We start from the raw sequence: 8,661 nt of genomic DNA, 5'->3' as shown, positions 1-8,661 counted from the left end.
CTTCTACGTGACTTTACCGAAAGAACCAAGAAGATGAATCCCTGCAGTCACGAAAGCTTTAAATCGAAATTGTGTAAGATATCACCTCGGATTATATGCAGTGAAGGATAACTATTCAGGAGAGCTATCCAAATGTTTATCTTAAGAGTGTGTTGAGAATAAATATAGCACTGATTCCTTAACAAAAAAAAACCTTGCTCATACTTCTATTAGAAACCACATTCCGCTGATACGCTCTTTGCCCCTCGTGTTCTGATAACGTGTGGATTTTTTCCAAATGCAATAGTTTCCAATCATATGTACTGTATATTAATATCAAGCCCGATATTGCTTGCTTTTTTTCTAACTGGTGTCTGCTTATTTAATCAGAACACTTTATCCCAACAAAGAGTTGAATTTTTTGTAACGATTGAACTCAAACAAGGATGGGGCGCAACTTGAAACCTTCTCCAGCTGATGGGAAGCTCTTTAAAAAGTTTATTTAGTTGGTTGGCCTTTCGCATGTACATTGAAACATAAACTCTAAATTTGGTCTGGCATCCCATATCAAATTTTTACAGTGATCCACAGTTCTTAAAAACACCAGTGGTGCGTGTAGCTATTTAGTTTGTTTTCTTAAAGGGGCCGTCCATAAATGACGTCACGCGATTTTGGACGATTTTTGACCCCCCTCGTCACACGGCGTCACAAAGAGTCAGACCCCCCCTCAAATATGACGTCACAAAGCTCTGCCCCCCCCCCAAAAAACATGCTTCAAATCGCTTTAAACTATTGTCATTGTAGTGCGTATTTAATGTGCCGCTGTACTCTGATGTAGGAGAAAACATTTATTAAAAAGCATATTTAATTAAGTAGAACGTGTTGTCTATATTTACTTAAAGTTTTGCATTTTGATGTGACGTCACATTTCTCAAACCCCCCCCCCCCTCGTCACACAAATGTCTGACCCGCCCCAGGTGCGTGACGTCATTTATGGACGGCCCCAAATAAATCATCGTCAATAGTAATGCTGTAGTATCTTCTTGGTTCTTTCGGTAAAGTCACGTAGAAGGGAAGTAATAAAATAATAAAAATAAAACATAATAAGATAATTATTTGATTTTATTATGTTTTATTTTTATTATTTTATTACTTCCCTTCTACGTGACTTTACCGAAAGAACCAAGAAGATGAATCCCTGCAGTCACGAAAGCTTTAAATCGAAATTTAATGCTGTAGTATTTGTCCTATTAATCATTATTCATGCTTAGGGTTGCCATCTGTCCGGGTGTGAACTGGACAATTCAGGAACTGTCACCCTGTGTTCGGGTGGCAGGAATAGATTTTTACAATCATCTAATACCAGGCTTGTGTTGAATTTTATGACAGTTTAATGTACTGTTTTGATCGACCCAGGCTGATGGGTCTGTGTTTGATGTTTGGAAAAGGTGGCAACCCTATGCATGTGCTTGTGTATTCTTGCGGTCATGCACTGGCTTTCCACTCTTGCGGCCCATGGGCCACCACTACGATGCGCTGCCACACATACTCCTTTTTGCAATCGCGCATAATGCTAAATATTAAATAGCGATTTATTATTTTATAAAGACTACATGCGCTGGAAATTCGAACTTCCACATCAAATTGGAGGTAAAATCTTCAATATGATGTACACAATTGTAGATAATGTGTCAGCGAAGGAAATCTGGATGCAGAGATAAACTGTTTATCTTAAACCTGACTGAATATTGAAGTATTTTTCCTTGTGTACATATCCAACTGAATATTGTATAAAAGTACTTTGTTTTCACTTTGTATGACAATACAACTCGTCCAGTATAATGCATGTATGTATGTATAAGCTTAACGATATTCAGCATTGAACCTTCGACCTTTCCTCATAAGGTTATGAAATCCGATCATATTTCCAACTTCACAAACCCCATTAGGCAAACGTACGGCGTCCATTCCTAGAAAGTCATCTCAAAATGTTAAAACTTCGATCATGCCGGAGAGACGTTGAAGCCACACGCATGTTTCACTTTATTCACTTTACCTGGCGTGCTCAGCCAGCAAAAAATTGTCACGGGATAATGTGACAGTTGTCGTGCCCTGCCAAAGGGGCTGCCCGCTGGTGCAGAGGCGTGCTGTGATTGGCTCCCTGGGAGAAGCCAGTAGTGTAATATAAGCGAGGGTGTTGTCCGTCCCTCGTCTCACTCTGCCCCAGATTCTGGGCGTGCTCCGAGTCACACCGAGGCAGCTACACTCTGGCCTGGCTGAGAGCTCTTTGCTTTTAGCACCTCCCGTCCGTCCGAAGAGCAGCAAGGATGCTTCTACTCGGTGACTACCCATCAGGCTCAGTCTGTCATAAACGCAAACACACGTGAGTCACAACGGTTTAAAAAAAAATAAGTTGTTATTTGACACGTCTAAACAAATATTTTTGGTTGGTTCAGTTGTTTACCAACTGTGGTATTAGGAATGTCATGTGTTGGGGATTATATGTAGCATGAGAGATTTTTTGCAATGTTGCATGGGCCATGAAGGCTCGAATTTTTGTCACGAAAGATTTTGTGGAGAAGCTTAGTGTCCACAGCTGCTGGGTCCAGTTTTTAATAGATGCCACTTACAAGTGAACAGAGACGTTCTTTGTAGCTTAGTTTTGATTGTTATCACATGTAAAACACAATTTAACATCGTTTTTTTTTACTTTTAGCAACTTTCTTGGACTGTTACTATGACGCTGTTATGTGTAAAACAAATAGGTAAATGTTCCCTGTATCATTAACATGAGAAATGATGCAGAAAGCATGTAAATGTAATTTGTGTACTTAATGGACTTGACACTGGATCTTCCTTGTACCCTCACTTGTGCTGCCCTATGGAACACGCTTTTCATCCTATCATCTTTTATAGTGTACCTGTCTGTGTATCTCCAGTATGTCACGGTGGTGTTGTCTTTGTGCATGCTTTCGCATATTATCTCATGCACCGTTGTATTTATAAATGTAATTATGATTCACGAGTGAATTCAGAGCGGTAATTCGAGGCGCAAAACAATAATTATGGATGCTGTGAGCTTACTTGCATGCACGATTTTCGCAGGGAGAGGAACAATACTCTAAGAATATATGTTTTAAATACTTAAGTAATGGGTTTTTGGCCAATTTAAAATACTTTTTTAATGTCATAACTCTAATAAATCTAAACGTAACTTTTTAAAGTGTTACATAAATTCACATTCCGAATGGTATTATGGTGGTAACTGTGATTGTATGATATACTACTTCGCAAAGAGTTGGAATATAAAACAAATTCAGAGGTGTTTCATAACCTAAATAAATGGATCACCGATGTTTTGTTCCATCAGCAGTTTGGCCTTTAAAACCGATATTTTCCAGCACCATTTATTTAAGCGGGAACACTTTCGACTTTCAGGGCTTCCGCATGAGTGTTGTTTAGTGACCTTGTGGATGAACAATGCACTGTAAAGATGCAGACTTGTGTAGAATAAAGCAGGGGTGATTATTCAGTGTTAAGGGGCAATGGAAAAAGTTCTCTAGAGGCCCATGTAGTGGTAACTCCAAACACTGCCTTTGCTCCCCCCCATGTCAGGTCCTTCTGATCCCAATGACTCTGCTCACCCTCTGTCTGTGCCAGGTGTAACAGATGAATCCCCCCCCCCCCTCCATGCACTCACCCCCTATATTGCCATTCATGCCTCTGTGATGATGCCAGCTGGACTGTAAATAAAGTCATGTTATACGGATTATCCAAAGAAAAAAATTGTCTTACTTTAAGATAATGCTTACAGTAATTCCAATAAATTTCCTCCACCTTGTAAACAATCTTGTGAATCTATTAAAGTTAACGGTAGCACCTTGTTGCATTTGGTTTTCTTAAACGTAAGTCTCTGTGCCCCCTTATTTTTTTTCCATATTCACTATTATTCTCAAGACGCAATGGAAAATTCATCATTACGTGAGGAATGCAGGTGGTCATGGTTAAAGAGAGAACTTTGATGTAGGAAAATGGGGGGTGGGGGGGCAGCTGGAGTTCAAGTATCATTGCCCCGTTTAAACTTGGGAGATCCCTCTCTGATGTTTTCTGTTTTCTTCCACAGGCGAAAGAATGTCCATTCGTGTAACGTGAAAGAGGAGGAATTTCAAATGGTGGACGTCTCTATTTCGGTAATTGCAAACGTCAATTATTGGCACAGATTGTCCCACATTTTCAACCAGCAGACATCGAACAACTAACTTCGCGTCGGAATGAAAACATGATGCTGCGCATTTGTAACTTTAATTTGTAACACTTGGCATGGTGGAATGGAAAGTCAGTGTTGAATTTGTCCTGATGCCATCTGCAAGTGAACATGTTGATTCACATGGTCCTGATGTTGGAAAATGGTGTGCAGATTTGCAAGATATGTATTTTAATATAATAATTTAACCTTAAACAAATTAAGTAATTAGAATTTCATCCCTTTTGTAAAACCACTGCCACATGAATAAATGTCATGCTATGTCGGTCATGGATGTGTATGACCGTACTTCACCTACCACTCTGCAGGTTGATGAGGGAGCTGGGGCCCAGGATGGGTCAGATATGACTCACCAATGATTAGCCACGGCCCAGAATTGAATTTTGGTCACATGAGTCTGATAACCACTCTGCCGATTCACCAGTATGCAAATGATAAAATTGTATAAGTTGTGATTACACATTTTACAAATATTTTGTTCAGACTAATGAAATGAGATTATCTAGGCTTCAACTGATTTAACATACTTATCTGGGTTCTGCAGAATGCCATGATTAGACGCACATTGCTTTCATTAATTCTCATCATCAATGCATTTAGTTTATTTCAACACCATACAATTCGTATTTATATAGGTTCTAAATGCCACTGGTCTTGGTGAAGCTCTATTTGGCTGTGTTAGTTGTGGTGGAGTTGCTTCGAGCTTTTCCCTATCTGCCAAACACAGCGCGGGGTTTTCTGCCAAACAGGTCGTCCATTCAGCCTCGCAGCCAGACCAGTGAATGTGTGACGATAAAGCAAGTCTATTTTCAGTAATCTGAAATTACATTTTAGCCACTGTATTATGAAATGGGGATGTTTTTTGTACACACAGTTCAGGGATGTGTCCAAACACGGAGCAATTTTTTTTGGTTTATTTCGGTCGCCGTTGACAGCAAATAGATTATTTTTCTGGGTGCCTGCAAAATAAATTAACACATTTTGTCCCATCGTGTTGTAATTGTGATTGATTTGTTTCCATTTAAGCCCTTAAATGGGGCTCAGGTACAGAATAGGCGTGTCTGCAATGTGGAACATCCTTTTCCAATGAGATCACACGCATAAAAAAAAAGCAACAGAAAGGCAATAAAACAGTTACATAATTCACATACTTATTGAGCATAAACATGGATTGCACATATTTCTCATGCCACAGTGGGAGTTGCCATATAAATGTGAAGCCACTTTTCCCTGTCGGTGGTGCTGTTAAGAGGTCCATCCGTGTTGAGGTTTATCTTATTAGGTGGAGCAAACACAGTTTAATTTAAACGGGCAAACATTCTTTGGTTTTCATAACAAGCCACTTGCTCTGCAGTCACCATTCTTACTGTTGAGGAAATATTGCAAGTCTGGAAGGGGTCAATTGAACCATGTGATCCGTGAATGTTGTATGTACAATTTCTGTTGACTGTAAACAGAAGGCAGTCATAATTTTGGTGACTGAATGTGAGAACATCCATGTGATCATGGCTTCAATAGTGCATTATAAGTGGGGGATGGACTCATAAGAGTCGAGGCACTACCCCTTTTCCGTATATTACATATTATTTACCCTATATATTGTTGTTAATCACAGCGTAAACATGTAAAAATATAATTAAATAATTAATCGCAAGGTGCTGCGGAGTGTTCGCATTTATGACTTTATATTTTGCCATTTGGTGTATGAGGAGCGCAGACACATGAGCACAGGAGAGGGAAAGCGATGTGAGGGTGATGCACATTTAATTCGAGAAAGCACATGATAGCTCTATAGTGTGTTCTAGAGTTGTAGGACGTATGTTCGACATATCAAAGAACTATAGCACAACTGCGAAAACCTACGCAGTAGAGTGCGTGGTGGTTAAACAAACGTCCTCTCTGTCCGTAGCAAGTAGCAATGCTTCGGGTGCATGCGTGGCCTTGAAGATAAGACAAAGGCACCAATTTACCTGCTGTTGTACACCCTCTGCCCGAGGGGTACATCCTGGGCTGTTTATCTTTAGCATTTCTAAGGCAGGAGTGATGAGCACAGGGAGAGATATCTGACCTCTTGAAAGGGTCCTTGCAAACAGCCTGTTTAAAACCAGTCGCAGCTGGAGCGGGGCAGTGTGCATAAACAGACTGCCGAGAACTGGTTCGGACAGAGGGAAAAGCAAAGCAAATGTTGAATTAACATTGGGCTTACATTTTTTGGTTACCTTGGACATAGGATGCGTTGTTCATAATTCAAGTAAAATGTTTGTGTCGTTATGTTTTTTTATCACGTTTTATTAGAACGTCATCTGTGTTTGCACAGACATCAAACAAAAATAAACTTATTTTTGATGCGCTCATCTTTCAGTGAGGCACGTCTAATTAGATTGTCCATTTATATAAAATTCTGCTACAATTGAACAACGTAGATGGCTCATTAAAATAAATTAAGTTTAAAAAAAAAGTTTTGGATTGGCAAAGCTTAAAAAGGTATAACATGTTCACATTTTTCCTTTGTAAAAAAAACTGAGTTTTGTCAACTCAGTTGGATGATTTTTTTATGTTTCATTTTATTTGGTATTTGTTTTCTGAATGTTATCCTGATTGTGCTTTCAGCATCATGTAATTCAGGGCAGTGCGATCCTTCATGTTAGAGAACGGCCCACGGAAGTTGATATTACAGAGCTACCTCTGAGATCTCTTCAAGTGACCTCTAGTCTACACAGTAGAGGGCAGTACTTTCCCACCCACTGCAATATGCGAGTTTATTTTTTATAAAGCTGCAATCCTAGTTGCCTGTTCCCAAAGTTCTGGCTGTTATGTAACAGCACCCGCGGGGCTGTGATGGAAACCATTGCGTGTTACACCTGTCGGAAGGCTTCTTCATGCCCCCCAGACAGGGTGCGAGTTTTGTGAATACAGCCACGGGGCTTGGGCAATGCCCTGGGTGATGGCAAGATGGTATGAGTAGTTTATATTCAGTATAGAATGTATTCTCCCCGTACGTGCCTTTTTATAATTTCTCCCTTTAATTAAAAAGTCTCCATCATCCCCACTGTGTCATTTAAATGTGTCTTGTGGAGTGTGGTGAGAAGGAAACGTATTTAAAAGATTATTATATATCCAGTTTGTATTTTATTCTAATTATTGTAGAATTCCTGTTGAAAATAATTACTATACTTATATTTTTTAATTATTATTTTGTTGATTGTATTAAATAAGAATCCAACCGAACAATCCTTCGAGGAGTATACATGAGAAAACAAACGGGCAGGGAACCAAAGTCACGTTTTTTGGGTATGAGACCTATAAATGAAAGTTGGATCTGCCACCCCACCAACGTAATTGCCACAAGTTTGATACCAAATGGTGTTCATTTTGGTTTGCCATTTTGCACAAAATATTAAGTAGTGCGTCTATTACAAAAACAACAAATCTAAAAATGTGTTTGTCGCGAAATTTTCTTCACAAGTTTAACGACGTAAAATTATTGAGACAGATGTGTATTCTAAAACGAGTACATATCATTACTCTGACATGACAAACACTTCCATAGCCCAGAGCACATTGCACTATCAAATTACACACAGGGCACACTGCATGCAACACCCAGCGAGTGCTACTCCACTCACACCAACCTGCTTTTGGCTTGATGCTACTGGACCTGTTACTGTCAATCATATATTAAAATCATCTCCCCTCTCTTTCCTGGTCACTCCCTCCCCTCCATCCCTCCCTTCCCTCCCTCCCTCAATTACTTAGCTGACAGAAAACCGGAAGCTGTTGCCTAGCAATAGGCACTGCCCACGAGCATCTCGACCAACCCAGGGGCCAGAGCAGCACAGAGCGGTGGTAGCACGTGCTGACGTAAGTCGTGGTGTGTGCATTCAGTGATGTCATTCCAGGCCACTGGAGACGCTCCAGTGATTCAGGGCCATCCGTGCAGAGGGCCATTTGGCAGTCCAGGGCTGATGCCAGGAGGCTCATAAATAATGGGTGACCCGAATTTATGTGTTTTATTCGTTTCTGTCTTGTAGAAGCTTAATTAAAAGAGATTTGCGGTGCTTTGAAAGGTCATCTGTGTTGTTTTCGGATGAGTCATTTGCCAGAGCCATCTGTGTATTACAAGTGCGCATATATATTTCAGATGCATTTCCCTTATCTCAAACAAGTGGGAGTTCACTGGGGTAGGGGTTCTCTTTGACAAGCAATACCGGGAGACGTGTGCAAGTGTTGCCAAATCGATTTGTTAAATTAGAGAGTCATATTTCTCTCGTGACGTGATGGTGAGTCTCATCCAGATTGTTTCATTTATTGCAGCAATAAACGAATTGCTCTTTATGTGTACCCTGACTACAGCCGCGAAATGTAATTGCCCTTTGAGCACAATTGTCAGGATGCAACACACGCGGTAAAATATGTGC

The 8,661-nt window shown here is 40.2% G+C and overlaps 1 long non-coding RNA gene across 1 annotated transcript; it reads left to right on the top strand.

The window, feature by feature from the left end:
- The first annotated feature begins 2,264 nt into the window (after positions 1-2,264).
- Positions 2,265-8,301, top strand: LOC133350725 (uncharacterized). Its single transcript, XR_009756101.1, has 3 exons — positions 2,265-2,362; positions 4,103-4,169; positions 8,143-8,301. It is a non-coding gene; the product is annotated as an uncharacterized LOC133350725 (long non-coding RNA).
- Positions 8,302-8,661: the final 360 nt, after the last annotated feature.

The sequence above is a fragment of the Lethenteron reissneri genome, chromosome 34 (assembly GCF_015708825.2).
Source record: "Lethenteron reissneri isolate LAM-NWPU_2019-01 chromosome 34, ASM1570882v1, whole genome shotgun sequence".
Lineage (NCBI taxonomy): Eukaryota > Metazoa > Chordata > Hyperoartia > Petromyzontiformes > Petromyzontidae > Lethenteron > Lethenteron reissneri.
This window is presented reverse-complemented; position numbering and strand designations above follow the sequence as displayed.